Source organism: Puma concolor, chromosome B3, assembly GCF_028749965.1.
Source record: "Puma concolor isolate L17-30 chromosome B3, mPumCon1.1.hap2, whole genome shotgun sequence".
In the NCBI taxonomy this organism is placed as follows: domain Eukaryota; kingdom Metazoa; phylum Chordata; class Mammalia; order Carnivora; family Felidae; genus Puma; species Puma concolor.
Window position 1 is genome coordinate 111,717,115 of NC_141672.1, and position 23,500 is coordinate 111,740,614.

Genomic DNA, 23,500 nt, shown 5'->3' on the forward strand with positions numbered 1-23,500 from the left:
ATGCCTAAGTGTCATTATCAACCAAACTTGTTGTTTTCAGCCTTCTCTTTGCCTTCTGCATTACCAGGTCCCCCAGTCACTGAGCCTCTCTGGCTTGCTTCTCGTGGTATCACCGATGTATATAATCTCTTTGGAGTCAGCTGCTTCTACTCTGATATGACTGACTGGGCTGTCTATCAGCTTTTCATCCTCCCAGCATGTTGACCAACCCTTTCCCCCTATTGTTTCCATTCTTGTGCTCTTGTCTTTGTGGGCTTAGAGTTTGTTCTTAGTACAATACCACCCCCCCCCCCAAAATGGCCTTTTGGCTCCCATCCAAGGAAGTCTATTATCCGCACACAAGCAAGAGTGGTCCTTTAAAATGTAAGTCACAAAGGGCGCGTGGGTGGCTCAGTCGGTTAAGGGTCTGACTCTTGATTTCAGCACAGGTTGTGATCTCACTGTTTGTGAGTTCAAGCCTCGCATGGGGAGTCAGCGCAGAGCCTGCTTGGTATTCTCTCTCTCCCCCTCTCTCTGCCCCTCCCCCACGAATGCTTTCTCTCTCTTTCTTTCTGTCTCTCTCTCTCTCTCTCTCTGTCTCTCTCTCTCTCCCTCTCTCTCTCAAAAATCAATAAACATTAAAAACATTTTTTTAAATAAAATGTGAGTCACAATACCAACATGTCGATATTCCATAGGATGCTACTCTAACCTCTTTAATAGTCAAAGTGTGATGAAGAAGTGAGCAGGGATAGGGTGAGAGATGGTCCTAGATTTAAAATATTTACGAGACATACTAACAAAATGCAATGTGTGTTCCTGAGTTACACAAACCAGCTGTAAAAAGGCATTTTGGGGGCGCCTGGGTCACTCAGTCGGTTGAGGGTCCGACTTCGGCTCAGGTCATGATCTCACGGTTCATGGGTTCGAACCCTGCATCCAACTCTGTGCTGACAGCTCCGAGCCTGGAGCCTGCTTCGGATTCTGTGTTTCCCTCTCTGCCCCTCCCCTGCTCACATTCTTTCTCTCTCTCTCAAAAATAAATAAAAAACTTAAAAAGAAAAAAGGCATTTGGAGCACTTGGTGAAATTTGAATATAGATATGAAAGAATCATTAATTTTGTTAGGAACAAGCCTGGTATCATGGTTGTGCAGGAAATGTCTTTATTTTCTAGAGATGCATATTTAATTATGATGAAGCACCATGATGTCTGAAAATTTGCTTTTAAAAACTCAGCAAAAAAAAAAGCGAACGTGGTAAAATGTTTAAATGTAAATGTTTAAGTGTTAATGTTTAAATCTGGGTGATAGGTATACATTATCTACTTTCCCTACTTTTACATATGTTTGAAATTTGTTTTTAAAGGAGAGAGGTGAGGGGGGAGTAATATGCTGCTTAAGCTTTTCTGTGGCTTCTCAATTCCTTAAAGTAGAACCCAAAGCTCTTAAGGCGGCCTTCAAGGCCCTGCAAGGTCTGGGCCCCACCTGCCCCTGGACCTCAACCTCTGCTGCTTTGCCCTGTTCCCAGGATCCCAACCACACTAGCTTCCTCCTTGTCCTTACCAAGCCCATTACTGCTCTCTTGGGGTCATTACTGTGATTCTCGCCTCTGCCTGGCATGTTCTCCCTGTATCCCCATAGTCAGTGGGGAACCCCTGCCTCGTTCTGCATTCTGCTTTGACATCAGCTGATCAGAAAGACCTTTTCTGACACTTTACCTAAAAACGACACTCCCCCCCCCACTTCTCCACACCATTTCCCATTCCCCTTTCCCTGCTTTTGTTTCTTTATAGCATTTATTATCACCTGCCTTTTTTAAAAAAAACATTTTATTTTTAGGTAACCTCTATGCCCCACATGGGGCTCAAACTCATGACCCCAAGATCAAGAGTCACGTGCTCCACTGACTGAGCCAGCCAGGCACCCCTATCACCTGCCTTAAAAAGAAAATTCTGATAAAATGTACATATGTGAAATTTGCCATTTTGACAATTTTAAAGTGTAGAATTTGGTGACATTAAGTGCATTCACATCTCTCTGCACCATCACCACCATCCATCTCCAGGACGTTTTCATCTCCTCCAGCTGAGACTCTGTGCACATCAAACACTAGTTCCCCCTTCCTCCTTCCCCTGGCCCCTGGCAACCACCATTCTGCTTTCTGTCTCTATGAATTTGACTAGTTTAGAGACCTCACATAGGTGGAATCATACAATATTTGTCCTTCTGTGTCTGGCTTATTTCACTTAGCATCATATCTTTAAGGTTCATCCACGTTGCAGCCTGTGTGAGAAATTTGCAGCTCCTGCTGTTTTGTGTATTTGTCTATTCATTTGCTTACTGTTGTTGTTGTCCGCCTCCTACTCTCCAGCAGGAGGTATGGTCCTCGGGTGCAAGAGCTTTGCCTGGTTCGCTCACTCACTTACCGCAGTGCCTGGGCATGAGGATGCATTTAATAAATATTTGTTCAGTAACTTGACTCCCATTGGGGCAATCTTTTTTTGCATAGAGCTGGCCTTCTCTGAGCAAGACTTGCCCATTCAGCAAGCACTTTTTGGCCTCCACCGTGCTGATGGAGTGGCAGAGAATAAAAGAAAGAGAAGACAATGAAGCCAATGTAGCTGAGAAGGTAAGAGAGATAGAGTGGATATATGCTTTCATGGTTTGTTTGTTTCTGCCCAACATTTGCTCCTGTTTTTCTGATGATAGGAATGGAATTTTCCCTTGAGGAATCTTCCTTCCCTTCATCTTATCCTCGGTTTCAAGGAAATGCAAGCAACCCAGGCCTGGGATTTTTGTTGCAACCGTTGGGAAACACAGGCACCATTGCACTGAGACTGTAAAACTGGAAGGATGTTAGCCCAGAGTTATGATGACTCCCTGCATTGAAATGGCAATTGAAAGAATGAAAAAATATTCAAATAATGATTGGTAGGAGACCAAAGTGCCTTCCAAACCCAAAGGTGACCCTTAAATGGTTGTTTTTTGGCTACAATAGAGGCTAGTGAGAGAGAGAGAGAGAGAGAGAGAGAGAGAGAGCTACTTTCTAGGGCGGGGGGTCAAGGAGAGTATGAAGGTTGGAGGTTTTCAAAGCTTTGTGTGGGAGGTTCTGCCAGTTACCCACCCAAGTCCAGCTCCCTTCCTTCCCAGGCACATGGCTAGATTCTATTTCCCAGCCCCTTCCACTGCCCCCCTGCAGTGAAGGGTGGCCATGTGACCAGATTCTGTACAGAAGAGTGTGAGTGGTGATGATGCGTGATGTGCGGGGACTCGGGCCTTAAGATCATGGAATGTCTGTCTCCTCCTCTTTTCCTTTCCCACCAGCTGGCACCCAGGTACAGTCAGGGAGACCATAAGCGGGCTCTGGAGATGGCAGAGCAACAACCTGGAAGGAACCCGGGACTTGACAGTCTGTGTGAGAGAAAGTTCATCCTTTTGCTCCCTAGGCCATCCTTCTATCGGACCTCTTCATTACAGCAGCTCAGAGCCTTGCCCTGACATCTGGCATGGGCCATCATGGCTAGGGCATCCATTTCTCAAAGTTCGTTTCCTTTTTAAAAACAATAGGCAGTCGTGGCAGGGTGGGAAAAGCCCTAGACTCAAAGTGAAGAAGTTTGCGTCGTGAAAATAATTAACATTATGTGCTTTGCATTATATCTGACAAAGGTTTCCTCTGTGAGACCTGGTTTCCTCATCCCTACGATGGCAAGCCACAGAGGAACGAGGAGCTCTGGTGACAGTTCCATAAACTGCCATGTGTCATACAAGTGGGAGGGTCTCTTGGCATCCGGAGCAGGGGCTCCGTCTCCACTGAGAGGCAAGGTGGGGTCATCTGAAGAGGAACCAGGCAACAGAAGTGGTTGGAACATGCTGCCTGGCCGCCTAGACCGATTGCATGCGAGAGGTCATCAGCGGACTGCGCTCTGAGTCAACTAACTGTAAAAATAGGCGGCATTATAGATACAGTGAGAGCCTGTATGACACCTCACGTTATGGAGAACAGTCCCCACAGAGGGGTGCTGCATTGAAATAACAGCTGTGGCAGTCAGGAGGCCGCCTTCTGAGATGCATGCTGGAGTTTGGCTCTAAATGCCAACATCCTTAGCTAATCTAAGTAATGCATGAGCAGGAAGAATTTGGTGGCTGGGAGCCCAAGTGGAGTTGTATAAAGAACCCTTAAGAGCAGCTAGTAACCTCCGAGCAGTAGGCTCCAGTGCAAGATGGGAAACATAACATTTAATAAAGTCTGGGGGTGGGGGGAGCAGGGGTGCCGAGAGGGCTGGGGGTGGGGTCTTGGGTCTTGGCAAGAGGCAGGCTGCTACGGGGCCCCTGGCAGGGTCTCCGCCACACCACAGATGGTTTTCGTCTCTGTGGTTCATTCGTCCTGGGTGAGATGGGCCCGCTCCGAGTCAGGAGTCCCAGATTAGAAGGTCTACCACCCCCTCATTAAAGAGGGGCTCAGCCAAAAGATTTGGGGGGGAAGATGTAGCTCCTACCAAGAAGGGAGGCAGCCTCTTACCCCTGACGTGCTAACCCTATGATTTTTAAACGTTGTTATTATTACTTTTTTACCTTGTGATTTTTTTGAACTGGAAAATCGTTTTGGGGGGAGGCGAGAGCGCCTCGCCCATGCCCTACCTCCCCCCTACCATCTCCAGCTCTCACTTTACAGTTTGTGGAAACTGAGGCCCCACGGTCACACAGCCAGTTAGGGTCCTTCGAGATCATCTCCTTCAATCCAAACCACCGGTCCCTACCCTGTTATTTGACAGACATGGATACTGAGGCACAGGGAGAGTGACAAACTGGATTTCATGGCTGGAGGGAGAGGCGTGGCCAGGTTCCCTGGTCCAAACCCAGGCAGTTTTGATCCCCATAGGTCAGCATCTCCCAGCTGAGAGCGATGATCGTCAAAGGCCCCTCTCCTGCTTTGACTCAGTGGGTCTCCCTGCAGCCGTTAGCAGCCAAGGGACAGGGAGTGCTCAGGACCCCTCAGGACAGGGAGTGCTCAGCTGTCCATATTGGGCCAGACGCCTGCCCTTGAAGCAGTCGGCTGTGCCAGGAGGCAGGACAATTGCAGGTGATGGCAGCTCTTTCAATAATGCAAGTAGATGGAGCCAAGGGGAGGTAGTTCCAGAAGCAGGGATGCCGAGCAGACGATTCTCATGGACATGTACTGCAGCCTCCTTAACCTTGACTCTCCTCATCTGTAAAATGGGGACAGTAATTGTGCCCAGCCTACAGGGCTGTCATGAAGAGTAAACAGCGTAATATATGCAAAGTCTGCTTTATGTAAGCACCTAATACATATTAGTTCCTGTCTCCCTTCATTTTTTTTTTTTTTTCAGGAGCATTTCTGAAATTGGAAGCTCTCCCCTATACCAAACATGCTAATAGAGGAAGTGAAAATTTGGCCTGAAAACTCCAGTTTGAAGAAGGCGAGTGACATGATCTAATTTTTAATGTTTCAAGATCCCTCTGGAGGCTGGGTGGCACAGGGTCAGGAAAGGAGGCAGGGGTGGGAGCAGGGAGAAGGGTTACGGAGCCATTACAATAGCCCAGGTGCGTGGTGCTCCTGGCTTGGTGCAGGGGAGTAGCCGTGGAGATGGGGAGAGGCGGGTCAGACTGGAGACGCTCTGAAAGGAGAGCTGACAGCATTTGGCTGTGGGGAATAAAAGGCACCCACAAATCCATAAGGTGCCTCAGTTTGGGGCTTCCCTAATTATTTAAAAAATGTATTATTTTCAGCTTCTTTTTCCCAAGATTTTTTGGCTGCTTTTTAAAAAAATTTTTTTAAAGTTTATTTTTGAGAGACAGAGAGCAGGGGAGGGACAAAGAGAGAGGGAGACACAGAATTCAAAGCAGGCTCTGAGCTGTCAGCACAGAGACGGATGAGGGGCTCGAACCCACGAACCATGAGACCAGGACCTGAGTCAAAGTCAGACACTCAACCGACTGAGCCACCCAGTCGCCCCTTTTTTTCTTCTTTTAATATATTGTGCTTATTTTTTAATAGTCAACCCTTTCACATGATCTAAAGTGAAGATATAAAAGATATACAGTGGGCATCCTCCCTCTGCCAACCACCAGGTCCCCTCTCTGGAAGAAACCCAAATTTTGAATGTAACATTATCATTCCAGGGGTATTTTATGCATGTAGAAGGAAATAAATATATAGGGATACACATATATATGGATGACATACACACACAGAAATGTAGATATATTTCTGCCTTTTTACACAAATAATGATGTATTATACACATTTTTCTGCACCCTGATTTTTCTACTTAAGGATATATCTTGGGGCTCCTGGGTGGCTCAGTAGGTTAAGCATATGACTCTTGGTTTTGGCTCATGATCCCAGGGTTGTGGGATGGAGCCCCGCATTGGGCTCTGTGCTGACAGCCAGGAGCCTGCTTGGCATTCTCTCTCTCCCTCTCTCTCGGCCCCTCCCCCACTCACTCTCTCAAAAATAAAAATAAAAATAAAAATAAAAATAAAAATAAAAATAGGGGCACCTGGGTAGCTCAGTTGGTTGAACATCCAACTTGGGCTCAGGTCATGATCTTGCCACTTGTGAGTTTGAGCCCCATGTCAGGCTGTGTGCTGACAGCTTGGAGCCTGAGCCTGCTTCAGATTCTATGTCTCCTTCTCTCTCTGCCACTGCCCTGTTTGCTCTCTCTGTCTCTGAAAAAAAATATGTATCTTGAAAATTGTCTCTGACTTAATTATATAACAAATTACCCCCAAACTTAGTGGCTTCCCACAGCCACACTCCTATCTCTGTTTCAGTGGGTCAGGAACCTGGGTGCTGTTAACCTGGATCATCTGCTCAGGGCCCCTCACAGGTTGTCATCAAGGGGTCGGTGTGGTTCACAGTCATCTCAAGGCTCCACTGGCATCAGACGCCAAGCTCACTTGTGAGATTGTTGGCAAGATTCAGTTCCTTGGGAGCTGTTGGACCCAGTGGCTTCCTTCCTCTGAGGTCCTGGCCACGTGGGCCCTCCAGCATGGCAGTGTGCAAGTGAGAAGTCCCGGGCTTTCAGAGCCGAATCTTGCATAATTTAGTTGTTAGGAGAAGGCATTAAGTCTCGCTGCCCCTCACCCTCAGCCTAGCCACCACGCACACGCGCACACATTCACACACACGAGGAGGGATTGCACAAGGGTGTAAATGCCAGGAGGCGGGGATCACTGGGATCTATTACAAAAGCTGCCCGCCACAATTCTCCAGCGGTCTCTAATAAAAAGCATGTTCTGTATGTCCCAACCTCCCATCATATGGATGGGCCCTTGTCCCTTTAACCGGGACTCTGCTGATGGGTTGACGAGGTAGTCTTTCACTCCCACTGGTCGGGAAGCTCACGGCAGCAGGGGTCTTGTGTACATGGTGCATGTGGCTGGCACTCAGCTAACACTGTGCTCCTTTGCCTGTGTGGAGGGTAGAGAAAGGCTTCTCAGTTCTGTCTTAGTCAAGAGCGCACTGGGTAATAAACTGTTGCTTGTTCTTTAGGGAACCGTGAGTGATTTGAACGGAGGTTTTGGAAGATTTGGAGGACTCCATCTAGAGGACTGCAGAAAGCACATTCAGACGTGATTGTCTCCCAGAAGAGAAACCATGAAAAGGGCCTGGACCAGACTGGGCTGGACACGCATCGTGTATACGCAATATCCTGAACTGGACTGATCTTGGGCCATTCTGTATTTCTGTAGTTGTCCTGCCGTCCACACACTGCAAGACCATGGCCTTGGTAAATTCCACCAAAGGCAAGTTCCCATTGCCAGTCATCTTGGAAGAAAGATTATCCTGGGGCAGAAACTGAGGACTCAGGATGTGGGCCTTTGGGATGACAGAGAAGTTCTCTCCCTCTCTCTCTCTCCTGATTTTAGTCTGCCCTACGAGTGAAGACATGCTCCATGCAGCTCTAGAAGTGGAGCTGAGCTGGGCCCTGCCATGTGAAGCAAGCTGGGCCTGGAGAGGTAGGTGACCCTATGAGATTACCTGGACACGAGCATGGGATCTGTGAGCTCTGAGAAAAACCACACGAATCAAGGTTGTGAGCATTGCTCTGTTTTACACATCTTCTGTGGTCCCCAAGTCTTGTCAGCTCCTGCTAGAAGCTGGACCTGGTTTCTGGTTAAGTATGATACATGGAGAAAAGGGGCCTAACCATGCTTGGAGTTGAGTGGCTAAGACGAGGCCAGAGTGTGGGCTCAGGGCTGGTGGCTACCCATAGAGGGCGGCCATGTCCCCCAGGGTGGGAGTCATAGAGGGTGTGGGATCCGCTGAGGAGGCTGGAGGGCAAGCTCCGGGGCTGGTGTCGCCCACCACTGAGGAGCTCTCCAAAATAGCTCAGGACACTCTGCAGGGGCTGAGCTCCCATGTGGGCCAGCAGGGTTCAAAGGAATTGTAATTTGAGTATTTCATGGAGTAAGACAGTTTATTATCCTTGGCTGGGGAAGCTTGAACACAGCCATTCTATTAGATGTTGTAGTAGGAAAACAGATAATACGAATAATCCAGTGCGTCAACATTTTAATGGAACTTTTCACTTTACAAAGCATTTTTACATGTGCCATCTCTAGTTGATCCTCAAATAATCCTGTAAGGTATGTAGAACAAGCATGAGATTAGCTGGTCTTATTCATTCTGAGGATGAACCATATGAAATTCCATATTTACAGGTCAAATGGAGGTTAGATGTTGACAATGTATATGGTTCAGCCTAACAGTATTATATGCATCATAATTTAAATTATTAATAAGTAACTACAATAATAGGTGCTTTTTCTTAAGTGCCTGGAATATTGCTAAACTCTTAGCATGTTTTATCTGATTTCGTTCTCACAAGAACTCTGTGAAATGGGTACTGTGGTGATTATAGCTGCGTTCCTCCCAGGGCCCCCATCAGGGCCCCACGTCCATTCCCAGCTGCTGGAAATACTGGCCACAGCTCCTTCCCTCACTGGGAATTGTCCTCGGCCACAAGCTGCTGCCTGCACCAAGGTGTGGCCCGGCCTCAGAGGGCAGCCCATGACTGGCTGACGCGGGCGTGTAAAGGCTGGGCCTCCTCGCCTCACTTTGGGACCCGCTGAAGGGCCATCCCAGCTCAGAGCCCCCTGTAGGATCAGCTGAGGACCCAGCTGCACCCCCACTGAGGGTCAGCTTTCTTCTTCCCAGGCCGGTCCTCTCGCTTACGGTGTGTCTCCCAAGAGCACTGCCTGCTTAACCTTCTTCAGACAGTTCTCCACCTCAGAGCCTGCTTTCAGGGAACCTAACCCAAGACAGCTGGTGCCAGAAGTGGTCCGAGGAAGCGGATGTGGGAATTGGGAGAGGGGTCATTTGCCATCTGGCCATCAGTGAAGACCGCATCGCCGGTTTAGAAAGGAAGGCTGGTCCCCTGCACACTGTAACTTCGTGATTATCAGGCCTCCCTGCCCGTGACCTGGGATGAGATGCGAGTGGAAGGAGTCATGGTGGCTGGTGCAACGTCTCTGGACATTGAGGGAAGTCGTGAGTATAAGGACCACGGAAATGAATGAGTGTGGCAGAGCCCGCTGGTTTGCTAGAGAGGGATAATGACAGCGTCAAAGGGAAAAATCACCAAGGCCAAAAGCAAAAGCCAGAGGGCAGCCCCTGGGGTAGCATGGAAGGAAATCCCTCCTGCAGAAGGAGGACCAGGCTTAGGACTTTGTGCTAAAAGTAGCAGAGCTCCAGGGAAGATGGACTTCTCAGTTCTGATAGGTCTCGTATGCCAAGATCAGAGCCTGTTAGGAAAGAGGTGGGATCCTAATACTCGGGTTGGGGATATAGGAGTAGATGCAGTTGAGAATCTTGAACTCAGATTTTCTGAATCCACTGGGCCCGCAGAAGGGGCCCACTTCCTGTTGACAACGAGTGGTCCCTCTTTATGGGAGATTTAAATGCAGTTTAAAATGAGGCAGTACCCTACAGGATAATGCTCACCTCCCTCAGAACCTGCCTTCACCTCCTTTCTGACTATCCGATGGACACCAAGAGTCAGATCCCAACTGTGTTGGGCCTGCTAAGGGAGGAGAGGGGCACTTCACTGAAGGAGCCACCAGATCTGGCTGATACTTCTGGGCGGTATGTATACACAGAACTGAATCCTGAAGGACCAGATCCAGAGAAGAAGAAAATAGGGATGCCTGGGCGGCTCAATAGGTTAAGCCTCCAACTTCAGCTCAGGTCACGATCTCACATCCGTGAGTTTGAGCCCCGCATCAGTCTCTGTGCTGATGGCTCAGAGCCTGGAGTCTGCTTCAGACTCTGTGCCTTCCTCTCTGTCTGCCCCTCATCCACTCACATTCTGTCTCTCTCTTTCTCAAAAATGAATTAAAAAATTTTTTTAAGTAAAAAAATAGAAGAAGAAAATAAAGCTGGACAAGAGCAGGTGTTGATATGAAAGTACCCTCCTATGATGCAGGAGTTAACTCCTGGCAAGAAACCCAGGAGACAGTGCTAATATACTTTTTAGATGGATTTTAGAAGCTTAGGAAAAGCAGGGTTTCATGTGAAGTAGAAATGTTAGAATAGCCATGGCAGGGGTGCCTGGGTGGCTCAGTTGGTTGAGCGTCTGACTCTTGGTTTTGGCTCACGTCATGATCTCACGGTCCATGGGATCCAGCTCTGCATTGGTCTCTGTCCTGACAGCAAGGAGCCTGCTTGGGACTCTCTCTCTCTCTCCCTCTTTCTCTGCCCCTCCCCAACTCACACATGCTCTCTCTCTCAAAATAAATAACTGAACATAAACAAAAAAAAAGAATGGGCATGGCAGACAGTGGAGGGAGAAGTCAAAAGGCTCAGAGAAGTGGGCAAGCTTGAGTGTTTGTAGCACACAAGTTCAGAAAGTCCACCGGCCAGTTGTTCTGGAGAACAGTCTACTTATCGAAGCAATAAGGAATGGGCTGGTGAGGGGAGCACCACCTTTCGGGGACAGTAGGAGACGCTGTTGCAGAACTGGGCTCCCCGATACCCACAGGGATTATGGGATCCCAAAATAATAGAGGTCGGGTGGTGGTGCCGAAACTTTAGAACCCGGGTGGGCACGATTATTGCAATGAGCAGCAAAATCAGAGTAGCAGTCAGAAGGGCCTGACCCACAGAGGCTATGGAGACCATAATAGAATACAGTGTTCCCAGAGGCAAGATAGATGGGTGGCCCACAGTGTGTTGTCTACTTTAGACAATCAAAAGAAATCAAGGATGAATGATCAGGGAGCCAAGGCAGCTGCCCCCAGTAAAAGGTCACGATTCTCTACCCTGTTTCTAGACCTGAGCCATGGACCGAAGGTCTGCAACATTATGGTGAATGTATTTGGTAGTATTTCCCCATGCCCAGTCCTTTTCAGAAAGAATCCATGGCTATTACTTGTGTAACTGAGCATGAGAAAGGGGAACTGGCAAGGAATTTGAAGAATTGTTGGCCACAGGGTCTGCACTATCACTGCACTGATATGTGGTGACCCAAGTGCCGTTATGCACCACCTCCTGCTCCATTAGAGCAAGCGGAATGGGAGCCAGGTAGTAACGGAGCCCTGGCTTAGGTCTAGGTCTCAGTGAATTCAGTGGGGTCCCTGGGTGCCCTGTGCTTATTTCCCTGTGCCCGAGTGTATAACTGGAATGGACATACTTGGTAGTTAGTAGATCCCCGATATTGGTTTTTTGACCTATGGAATAAGAGCTAGTATATAGTAAGGAAGTCCAGTTGGAAGTCTGTAAAACTGCACCCCCCACCCCCCCAGCCCGGATACTAAATCAAATACATGACTATGTCCCAGGGCAGATGGGAGGAATCGGTGCCACGCTCAAAGAAGAAAGGAAGCAGAGATGGTGGTCTCTGTCATATTCCCTTTTAATTTACCAGCCTAGCCCCTGCAAAAACTGTATAAAATGGCTGAGGAGGGTAAACTACCACAAACTTAACCAAGTACTAGCCCCAATTGTTGCTATTGTGCTAAGTATGGTATCTTTGCTGGAGCTGATCAACACAACCTCCAGAACATGGTGCATGATTGTGATCTGTTTATTGCCTTCTTTCTATCTCTAGAAGAAAGAAGAATCAAAAGCAGTTCACATTCACATGGAGCAGAGAACAGGATCCGCTTGCGTCTTGCATCAGGGCTATGTTAATTCTCTGCCTTCTATCATAATGTAGTCTGAAGGGACTTAGACCATCTGGACAATTCTGCAGAATATCACATTAGTGTACCATATCAATGACGCCATGTTAATGAGACCGAATGGGCAAGAAGCAATACGTATGATGCATTCACTTTTGAGGGTGGGAAATAAATCCTACCCAGATGTGGGGCCAAGAAACGTCAGTGAAGGGGCTCCTGGGTGGCTCAGTCGGTTAAGCGTCCGACTTCAGCTCCGGTCATGATCTTGCAGTTTGTGAGTTTAAGCCCTACGTCAGGCTCTCTGCTGGCAGCTCAGAGCCTGGAGCCCACTTCGGATCCTGTCTCCCTCTCTCTCTCTGTCCCTCCCCCATTTGCACTGTCTCTCTCTCTCAAAAATAAATAAACATTAAAAAAAGAAAGAAAGAGGGGCGCCTGGGTGGCGCAGTCGGTTAAGCGTCCGACTTCAGCCAGGTCACGATCTCACGGTCCGTGAGTTCGAGCCCCGCGTCGGGCTCTGGGCTGATGGCTCAGAGCCTGGAGCCTGTTTCCGATTCTGTGTCTCCCTCTCTCTCTGCCCCTCCCCCATTCATGCTCTGTCTCTCTCTGTCCCCAAAAAATAAATAAACGTTAAAAAAAAAATTTAAAAAAAAAAGAAAGAAAGAAATGTCAGTGAAGCATATAGAGGTTCAGTGGCCTAGGGACAGCCTGTCCAAAGCAAGGAATGTAAAGGACAACTGGTGGGCACCTTGCCAGCACAAGTGAGTCTGAGCTTGCATGAAACTGTCCCCCACAGCTGCAGCTGATGTCACAGGCAAGTTGAAGGGATGAGACACAGGGCACCCAAGATGTCTGCTGTCTCCCATTTTACAGATGAGGCAGATAAGTCTCAGGTAAAATAAATTTCCCCCCAACACACAGCTGGCAAGTGGTGGATCTGGGATTAAAATCTAACTCTGACTTCAAAGCCCACATTCTTTAATGCATTGTATAGCTAAGGAGCCTGGGAACAGAGAGATCAGGTGGCCTCTTGCTGCGTTTTGGGTTCCCAGGGAAGCAGGCTCTGAGACAAGTTGGCATGCAGGAAGTTCCCTGGGAAGTGGTCTCAGGAGCAGCACCCCAGGGCAGCGAAGAAGGCAGGACTGGACACAGAAGGAGTTTGGACTACAAAGGTGTCAGACAATCCCACAGGTTGTTCTGGAGCTGGGGTGGCTCTTCAGAGTTGTCCTTGCTGATGAGAGGGGACCGAGCTTTTATACTCCAGCGTGGAGCAGGCTTTGGGCTGCCCCAGGAAAAGGAGGTCACCTTCTGAGAAGTGGTCCTTTTTGGACTTCAGGGGACTCAGCTGAGAGGCATCAGGCTTTAACACTTCCAGCTGCTGGGGGCTGGGAGGGGGAACACCTCTTCAGCCCTGAAGGGGGCTCTGTGTGCCACATCAAGGCGTCTGCTACACTTCTCTGGGTCCCCCACCGCTAGTGGCTGGGCGGGAACACAAAGGTGGGTCCACTGACTCCAAACCTAAGGTTAGCCTTGTTTTTTTCCAGGTCTATAACATTCTCCCTTATCTCAGAGTGCACGAGCAAGACCAAGGGCTCCAGCTGGAGGTTGTTGATTGGAAAGAAAGGTAACCTACTCAAACTTGATCTGAGCTGAAGGAGGGGGTGTTGTTAAATAAGAGAGAAGACGTCATTCATTCAAAAATATGTACTGTGTGATTACCATTCCCCAAGCTCTGCTCTAAGTGCTGGAGAAACAGGACAAAACCCCTGCCCTGGAGGGCTTCCTTTCTATGGAAGAGGACAACGGGGGAGCCCTGGTCTCTCCAGGGCACCGAGCAGACTGGCCTTCTTGAGAGGAGGAGAAGCAAAATACTCTCTCATCATTTCATAAAGAGCCTACGGGAAAATAACACTCAGTTAATTTCTCACCTGATTACCTGCCTTATATAAGTAACTGAGTAAGGAAGGGCTGGTAACAGTTGTTACCTCTGGGGGGAGTAAGACAAGTGGAATGGGGAAGGAAGGGGGACTTTAATTTCCTTGCGTTTCCTTCCTGCTTCCTGCGCCCTGCCCCCACCCTCTCTTTCCACCACTTCCTTTTTTGCCGGGTGTGCCCAGGGGACAGCTACTGTGTGCAGGACTGCGTCTGAGACAGCCCCAGCTCTCGGCTCAGCCCTGGCTTCAGGTCTGGAACAGCAGTGGGAATTTCCCTGCCCTGTCTCCTCTGTTCCGTCCACTCCAGGGACCCCTCTTGCTGTCCACGAGAAGGGGGGAAGCAGGTACTTGGAGATCCCATGCAGTGGGCACAAGTTGCAGAGTCTGGGGGGGGAGTAAAAAAGAGTCCTTCTACAGACTTTAATTTTTTACACTGCGTAGTTGTGCACTACTTGAATGTTTAAAAAAATTTTTTTTAATGTTTATTTATTTTTGAGACAGAGACAGAGCATGAATGGGGGAGGGGCAGAGAGAGAGGGAGACACAGAATCGGAAACAGGCTCCAGGCCCTGAGCCATCAGCCCAGAGCCCGACTCGGGGCTCGAACTCACGAACCGTGAGATCGTGACCTGAGCTGAAGTCGGACGCTCAACCGACTGAGCCACCCAGGCGCCCCTTGAATGTTTTGTAACACGTGTGATTTGAATATTGGTATGCTAGCTGTTGCTGTTCCTTTTTTCTTCCCTTCCTCTCTTTCTTTCTTCCCTTCCTTCCTCTTTTCCTTCTTCTCTTTTCTTTTCTTTTCTTTTCTTTTCTTTTCTTTTCTTTTCTTTTCTTTTCTTTTCTTTTCTTTTCTTTTCTTTTCTTTTCTTTTCTTTTCTTTTCTTTTCTTTTCTTTTCTTTTCTTTTCTTTTCTTTCTTGACATTGCAGGAAGAAGATTCTGCCTGAAAAACCAGGCCTGGCTCAAGACTTCTCTAGGGGCAACTGGGTGGCTCAGTCGGTTGAATGTGTTCCATTCAGGTCGTGATCTCTTGGGTTTGTGAGCCCCACATGGGGCTCTCTGCTGTCAGCACAGAGCCTGCTTCGGATCCTCTGCCCCTTCCTCACTCACACTCTCTCTCAAAAACAAACATTAAAAAAAATAATAAAAATAAAACAAAATACTTTTCTAAAAAAAAAAAAAAAAAAAAAAAAAGAATTCTCTAGTAAAGACTTCTAGGGCAACACCTGCTTTTGGCCAAACCATGAGGGTGGTGAGTCTGCCTACAGGAACAGAGGCCTCTCTTCCTGGGTTCTCCTTTTGTGGCCATGTCCCCCTCCCCTCTCACACTGCAACCTGTTCCTTTGAATGTTTCTGCTTCTGATTGTGGGTCATCCTGCTGAGGACAAAGATCTTTCCAGATGGGCTTTCTATCCCCCATGGCCTTTGTGCCTTATGCTGGAACTTCTTGCCCAAGGTGATAGGCTCTGTGTCCTGAGGAAGGAAGAGTCAGCTTCAGCAGGTGACAGTGGTGACCTGGTGGTGGCACACTCTCCCTAGAGATGACCTATGAGTCCTGGGGGGGGGGGGGGGGGCGCGGGACAGCCAGGCTGGCTTTGGAGTCAAGTTGGACGAGGATCTGCAGTGAATACCTATGAATTGGTCCCGCTCAGGGGCACCTGGGTGGTTCAGTTGGTTAAGCGTCCAACTTTGGCTCAGGTTATGGTCTCGTGGTTCATGGGTTTGAGCCCTGTGTTGGGCTTTGTGCTGACAGCTCAGAGCCTGGAGCCTGCTTCAGATTCTGTTTCCCTCTCTGCTCCTCATCTGCTCTCTCTCTCTCTCATCTGATCAAAAGTAAACATTAAAAAAAAAAAATTTGAATTGCTGCTGCCCAGCATTCAGTGCCCACTTTTCTGATGATAGCATAATTTTGCTTTAGCAATTGACCCCTTTTGCATTTCATATAGTTTGGGTGGGACTGACCATCCCCTGGCTGGAAGATGAGTCATGTCACTCCGTTATGCCACCAGATCCTCCTCCTAGGAAGTTGGATCTTGAGCAAATGATACAGATACAGAAAGTGTTTGGGGCTAATTCATCCTAGTCCTGGTGACTTCCCTCTGGGGTCTGCTTCCCAGGTTCCTAGAACCGCCCTCCTGTCGATTCCTCTGGGAGCCTGGGGCTGCAACTTTTCCTTCGGATCTCTGTTGTCTCGCATCTTCTGGTGAAGTAAATCACTGTTGCTGAGTAAATTACCCAGAGTCCATTTCTGTTGCTTACCACCTAAGACCCCTGGCTAATATGGCCCCCGTGCCTCCCAGGTCTCTCAAGCCCCATTTCCTCCCCAAACAGTGGTTCGGGCCTCTTGGTTTCTGTGTATGTGTGGTCGTGGTAACTCTGCCCGTGTTTTATTTATGCTGTGGATGTGGTGTGGGCAGCAGCTGAGCAGGCCAGATTGGGCCTGAGGCGCCAAGAGAGACGGTGGGGTCAGCCAGAGTCATCTCCAGTTTCTGAGCCATGCTGTCAAGCTGGGTGTGCACAGCCACGGAAGGAGGGCCTGTGGCAGATACAGGCAGAGCGTGAAGTCGCAGGCTGATCATGCTGTATCTTCTGGAAGTACCAGTTTGAAGATTTTATGGGAGTGGGGAGACATGGTTTTTAAAAAAAAAAAAAATTTAAATTAAATATATATATATTTTGGCATAGAATACAAGAATCTGCAGGAATTTTTATGAGAACACAAATGTGTTCTAAGAAATTTCCTACTGGCAGAAAGCCAATTCCATATGCCTATCTAAACCTCCTGGCAGTACACATTCCTCTCTGCAACTATAGAGTTCCTTGGTAGAAATTTAGAGAAACACAGGCTAATGGTATTGGGAGCCTTGATTAAACCACACAGGCTGTTCTGGTCCAGGTCCCCATCTCTGTCGACCCTCAGATTCCTTTCAGGCTTGGGCTACAAATGGGGGTAGGATTTTTAACAACCCTGTTAAAAATCACTCACTAAAGTGGGGTGCCTGGGCAGCTCGGTTGGTTAAGTGTCCGACTTCAGCTCAGGTCATGATCTCACAGTTCCGGAGTTCAAACCCTGCGTTGGGCTCTGTGCCGACTATCTCGGAGCCTAGAGTCTGCTTCGGATTCTGTGTATCCCTCTCTCTCTGCCCCTCCCCAGCTCGCACTCTGTTTGTCTCTCAAAATAAAATAAACATTAAAAAAAAATTTTTTTAAGTCATTCATTAAAGAAAGATAGCCCCTCCTTTCATGAGTAAATTCAGGAAGCTTATAATTCTAATTTTAAATATGTAGATGCCTATTATATTCTGGGCATTTTCCACATTTAATCATTACAGCCACAAGGCAAAGATAGTATTATTCCCGTGGTGTAGATGAAGATACTGGGGCTTACTGAGGCTGAGTAAGTAACCCAAGGTCACACAGCTAATTAGGCCATTTTTCTTAAATATCATTCCTGTTCAGTCTCCCCTTTCTAGAGTGAGCTCATGGCCTGAATGGGGAACACGTTAAATCCACAAAACTTCAGTATGAATGGGTTCATTTTCTGCTGCCTTCTTCCTAACGGGAGGCCTCTGCCTACCAAGAGGATCTTGGCCAGCTGGGGCTGGGGGAGCCGGAGAAAGGCACAGAGAGAAGGCTCCCTGAAGATAATTTCTCCCAATGACTCTGTATGGTAGTGGTTAAGATCATGGGCTTTGAGGACAAGTAGGGATGGATTTGAGATTCTATTGTTCTACTCATTGTATAGATAAGAGGAATGGGACGGGGAGTACAGAGGGAGGGAAGCCCACCACACCACCATCAAGCCACAGTTGGGCTCAAAACCGACTCTGTTCCTAGTGTCTTTACGAAGAGGAATGGTAACAGCTACCTCCCACGACATCTGACCAAGCATTCTGCCGAACATTGCCAATTACAGAGAAGCTGATGGCAAGGGGCTGCGGGCGGGCCTGGCAGCCTGGCCTTGGCCAAACCTACTGCCTGGCCCCTCACTCTCATGATTCCATCCTGATCCACAGTGTCTACCCTGCAGGTGCCCCTGCCTCTCTCTCCCCTGTCACCTTTGGCCTGGGAACCCAGCGTGGGGCCAGGACTGTAGGACACCCTTACTTGACTCCTGGGTTGGAGTCCACGGTAGTGACAGCTCCTTGCCCAGGTCCCTTTGGCAGTGGGAGTGTGGTCTCTTGCTCTCCGCTTTCCCAGGATGTCCTGTGCTGCAGGGGTTAATAACACTGTGCTCAGGCCACTGGGGCAGATGTCCCTTGCAGCTAGGCCCTGAGTACTCTGACCCTAAACATGGGATCCGGGATCATGGAAGCTTCTACATGAAGATTCTGGAGTGGGTTACTTTATTGCCAAGTTGAATATTTTTATGAAACTTCCTTTTCATTATATGTTTCTTTTAAGGGAAGAAATCCCATTGTGCACTGTGACATCGACCACTCTATGCTGTGCAGAGAGTCCCATTGAAGAATATTCAGGCCCTGGAGGGACCACTAGAGTTTCTGCTACTGGAGGGCAGGGGCTCTGCCTTACAGGTGTGGATGTTCGAGCCCAGAGAGGCCCTTAGCGACCGTCAAGTTCAGCCCAGATAGGGAAAGGAGCTTGTGCAAGACCCCATGGTCGGCAGGCCCTGAGCTGATGGGACCCCGCTTCACACTGCTGCATATCTGCACCCAGCACAAGGCCTTGCACATGGTTGGCTCTCAAAAATTTGTGATGAATGCATGGGTGAAGGCATGAACAGACCAGCCAAACCCTGGGGACAGTTCTCCTGCCTCTCAGGCAAGGCCTTGACCTTGCCTTGCCTCTCAAAGAGCTGCTCTGACTGGGGATTGAGGCCAAACCAAGGGCCAAGCAGGCAGCTAAGCCCCTCACCAGCTTCGCCTCGGCATCCTCATCATCTCACATTGTCTGCCTTTGCGGAGAAGATGCACAGAGGAAGTTGCCCAGTGAATGGATTTGTTGAGTGGGTGTGTGAATAAGATATTCTGTCCTTCTGGCTATCTCTCCACTTGGAGAGCATGAAGGGAAGTTGTCTTCACCTGGATCTCCCTAAAGCAGGATTTGGTGGTAATTATTCGTTTAGGAGATGAGCCACGGAATTCAAGGTGAGAGAGAGGGTATGCAAGACAGGGAAGGCAGGTAAGTCACCTCTTAAGGTGAATATTCTCTTAAGGGATATTTTGCTGAGCAGGTTATCCTTCTGGGCAACTGAGGCTCAGTCCCACTGGGGACCTTCTGAGGGGCCAAGAATCTGTTATCCATCAGTAATTGTTCCTTAGTGACTGACGTTTAAACCTGGGGCTATTGATTTTCTACACTCTCAGCCTGCCCCATGCTCCTGCTATTAGGGAAAGCCCTCAGGTAGAGAGAGGCAGGCTGGGAGTGCAGAAAATGGTCTAGCACAGCTGTCGGTGACCTCCAGGGTGGGCCATGGGAATCTGGGCAGGACAGTGACAGTGCCTGCTGGAGGAGTGTCTGGACGGTCATGCCCACCCCATCACCGCCAATGCAGGCTGTCTGCAGGTGCAGTGTACCCAGAAGGCAGCAAAGCTATCTGATGGGCACAGCCTGAGCCTGTGACCCTGGCCTCACCCTAGCCAGGTATCTTCCTACAAATGTTTCCGGAAGGCCCTGTTGAGTTGATGGTCCCAAGTGCTCTAAGGGGCTGGTGGATGATTATGAGAAAGGACTTCCTCCTTTTATGTGTCCTCGAGGGGGTGGGGAAGTCAGGCACCAACTGGGTGTTGATGTCTGTCACTAACTCACTGGGTGACCCTGAACAAATCACTTGGCCTCTCTGGGCCTTAGGTGGCTTATCTAATAATAATAATTGAAAGTCATTATGGCTTCAATGAGCTTCTCAGTTTATAAATGGTATTTATTCTTTGGGAGTCTCATAGCTTCCCTATAGACTCAAGGTTGGTAATCTTTTTTAATGTTTATTTATTTATTTTGAGAGAGAAAGTGCATGCAGGTGGGGGGGGGGGTGCAGAGAGAGAGAGAGAGAGAGAGAGAGAGAGAGAATCCTAAGCAGTCTCCACACCCAGCAAGGACCCCAACGCGGGGCTCGATCTCATGGCCGTGAGATCATGACCTGAGCTGAAATCAAGAGTTGGGTGCTTAACCGACTGAGCCACCTGGCCCCAAGGCTGGTATTTTTAACCTTCTTTTTGAGTTGAATTTGAGGTCTAGAGAGGGCTAGTGTGATCTTAGGATAGCACAGCTAAACGTGCCAGCACAAGCTCTTTATTTTGCTCTTCCGTAGCTAACATGAACAGTCCCCCAGGGTCCGTCCTTTGCAAATTATGGTGAAGAAAATAGAGACAGCATCACGTGTTGAATGACGTAATGACACCTGATGGGGAATAATCCATTACCTTTAAAAACATGTCTTTCAACCTTAGTGGTAGCATTCATTTCTCCATTCATTCATTTATTCATGGAAGAACATTTTGTGAGGCATCAGGTATGTGCCCGGTGCGATGAGATGGGTTGGGGGTAAAGAGAGGAACCACCCATGACGCTTGCCCTCGACAAATTCACAGGTGTAGGAAGACAGACACTGAGACACAACCAGAGCAGAAAGTCCCTCAGCTGCCCCTTTAATTTGTGGAAGTTTCTTACTGTTGCAACAGCCCTTGTGGAAAAAACAAGGGGGTGGGGGGGGCACACATGCGGTGGGCGTTGGAACACAGGCTTTAGCAACTCACGGTTGTGTTGAGGGTCTCGAGTGCACGCAGAGTGTGCACGGGTGTGGGGGGTGTGCCAGAGCGCGTTCTCGAAGGTCTGAATCCCTCCCACCACATTCCCCATTGCGTCTCCCCAGTCGCAGGAACTTTGTAATCATAACCAGCCTGGGATTTAACCAAACACAGCATTCCACCACCCTCTGCAACCTCTTTGTTTGATCTTCCCCCTGGAGACACAGGTCATGAGGAAGAGAAGGGGGAGGGGGCACGCTGCAGGGAGTGTGTGTGGAGCTTCCTCTGAATCTTCTTTTAATTCGGGAACTGAAAACAAGATGCCGGTTCCCAAAGCCTCCTGAGTTAACACCACCCTGCGTTAAAGGAGCTCAGTCACAGAGCTCCAGAGCACTGGCCACCTTGGAGGTCGCTAGTCCAACCCACTCAGGTTACAGACCCCAGAAAGGGGCAGTAGCTTCTTTGATGTCACACAGCAGAAAGGAGCAGCTTTGCAGATCAGCTTAACCAGCAAATGCGCCGAGGGAGCGAGGGTGGTAATGGAGATTCATTTATGCTAGGGCGTGGATGACTGATATCATGGTGTTCTGACACCAAGAAAGAGGCTTAGGTAGTGGGGGCAGAGGAGGGGAGATCAGAAGGGCACTGGATCCTTCCAGTCAAGGTGACTGGGGCTCCGTCTGGAAGGAGGAGGGCACAGGGCTGGGAGGCGGAAGGCCCTGAAGAAAACCATGGCAGCTGCTTTGTATGTAAGCCCTGGGTCGGGTGTCTGATTTTCTCCTTCCTCTGGGAAGGAAGCCGCGAGCTTTCCAAAGTGTCAAATCACTCTTCGAGGCTAACCCTGTTGTCTTCTGGAGAGAATGTGTTTTAGATTTATTTTCAAACTGCATCTAAAGGCATCAGCAGGGTTATTCATTTCGGCTACCTGGGTTTGGTGGGTGCCTCGAGCATTCATACACAGCAGCACTTCCTTCCTCCAGCCCTGTGGGAAATGAGGTATTTCTCAGGGCGAGCTTTCCCGTTTTGTCTTGTTTTGTTTTTTGTTTTTTTTTTTTAATAATTTAAGCCCCCTGCTTTATGTATCTAATCTCTTCATATTTTCAATATGAGAATAGTTCTACCGGCATTTTACGTTCTCGGAGTGTGTGGTAATGGTTGTTTATAATTTCAATTTCATTTATTCTTTTTCTTTAGTGTTTTTCATTACTTAAGAAATACATACTCATCGTAAAGGCTTCAAAAAATAGAAAAGTATATAAAGTAAAAAGTAAACATCACTTTATCACTTCCAATTGCTAGAGGTAGACACAGCACTTCTGTGTGTATCTCGTTGGTTTCTTTTTCTCGTTTAACAGAAGAGGGATTATATACTCCATCAGTCGTTCTCAAAGGGTGGTCTTATGAATTCCTGAAGGTCCCTGAGACCATTACAGAGGATCCACAATGCCAAAACAATGTTTAATGATAATACTAAGGCATTATTTGCTTTTTTACAATTTTTTCTTTTTTTTTTTTTTTAGTGTTTATTGATTTTTGAGACAGAGAGAGACAGAACACGAGTAGGGGAGGGGCAGAGAGAGAGGGAGACACAGAATCCGAAGCAGGCTCCCGACTCTGAGCTGTCAGCCCAGAGCCCGACGCGGGGCTCACACTCACGAACCTCGAGATCATGACCTGTTCGGCAAAGTCTGAGGCTTAAGCGACTGAGCCACCCAGGCGCCCCAGCTTTGTGTGTGTGTGTGTGTTTCTCCCCCCACAGTGTTGACATTGGCATTGATGTTACAAAAAGCAAAAGTTGAGTAGAACTGCTCGTGTGTTAGATCAAGAGGTGACAGCCCCACACTCTCCTAACGGTCATTGTAACCCGTCACCCCCACACACTCGAAATAACGGAAACACCAGTTTCTTTAAGAATGTCTTTGAAAGCCGTAGAGATGATTCATTTTGTTAAATTTCAGCCTTGGAGTACCTGTCTTTTTAAGGTCCTGTAGAATGCCATGAGAAGCACCCATGGAGCCCTTTCACTGCATTCCGCAGGCCGTCTGGGGAGAAGGGCGTTTGCAATGAATTGTTGGACTTGAAAACTGAATTCCACTGGTTTTTTCACGGAACACCATTCTTACTCGAGGTGATGACTAAATGGTGATCTTTGGTGATTCAGATTTGGGAATTTTTCAGACATTTTCTCAAAACGGAATGAAAAGATCCTGAAAACCGGCAGTGTTTATAACTAATGATGACATTCAAGCTTTCAGGCAAAAATGAGAATTTTTTACACAAGGGGCACTGGGTGGCTCAGTCGGCTAAGTGTCCAACTCCTGATTTCAGCACAGATCGTGATCTCTCAGTTCTTGAGTTGAAGCCCTGTATAGGGCCCTGAGCCAACAGTGTGGAGCCTGCTGGGGTTCTCTCCCTCCCTCTCTCTCTCTGCCCCTCCCTGCTCACACTCTCTCACTCTCCCTCTCTTTCAAAATAAATAAATTAACATTTTTAAAATAAAAAATAAAAGCTCGGTGCAAATTTGAGCAGCAGCCTTTTGTTATTACACATAAAAGGGATTGTTCATGACATCAGCAGTTCTCAAAGGGTGCACTATGGCTTATGTCATGACCTGGACAACTTGCCAACACTTAAAGACTTGAGTGGTGAGATGGGTGGTGATATTAACAAGTGTGATTTTTGGTATTGTTAATAACATGGTCAATATTAGAGAGATCTGCATAACTCCATGAGCTGA

General features: G+C 48.2%; 2 long non-coding RNA genes across 2 annotated transcripts in view; both read left to right on the forward strand.

Moving 5' to 3' along the window:
• LOC147580291 (uncharacterized) overlaps window positions 1–5,418 on the forward strand; it is a 58,083-nt gene extending 52,665 nt beyond the window's left edge. The window contains exons 2-3 of the long non-coding RNA XR_015252738.1: window positions 2,489–2,608; window positions 5,328–5,418. This is a non-coding gene — a long non-coding RNA (uncharacterized LOC147580291). The remainder of the gene's footprint in view (window positions 1–2,488; window positions 2,609–5,327) is intronic.
• Window positions 5,419–7,394: 1,976 nt separating this feature from the next.
• Window positions 7,395–23,031, forward strand: LOC147580292 (uncharacterized). The gene is made up of 3 exons (XR_015252739.1): window positions 7,395–7,962; window positions 13,668–13,747; window positions 18,464–23,031. It is a non-coding gene; the product is annotated as an uncharacterized LOC147580292 (long non-coding RNA).
• The last annotated feature ends 469 nt before the right edge of the window (window positions 23,032–23,500 follow it).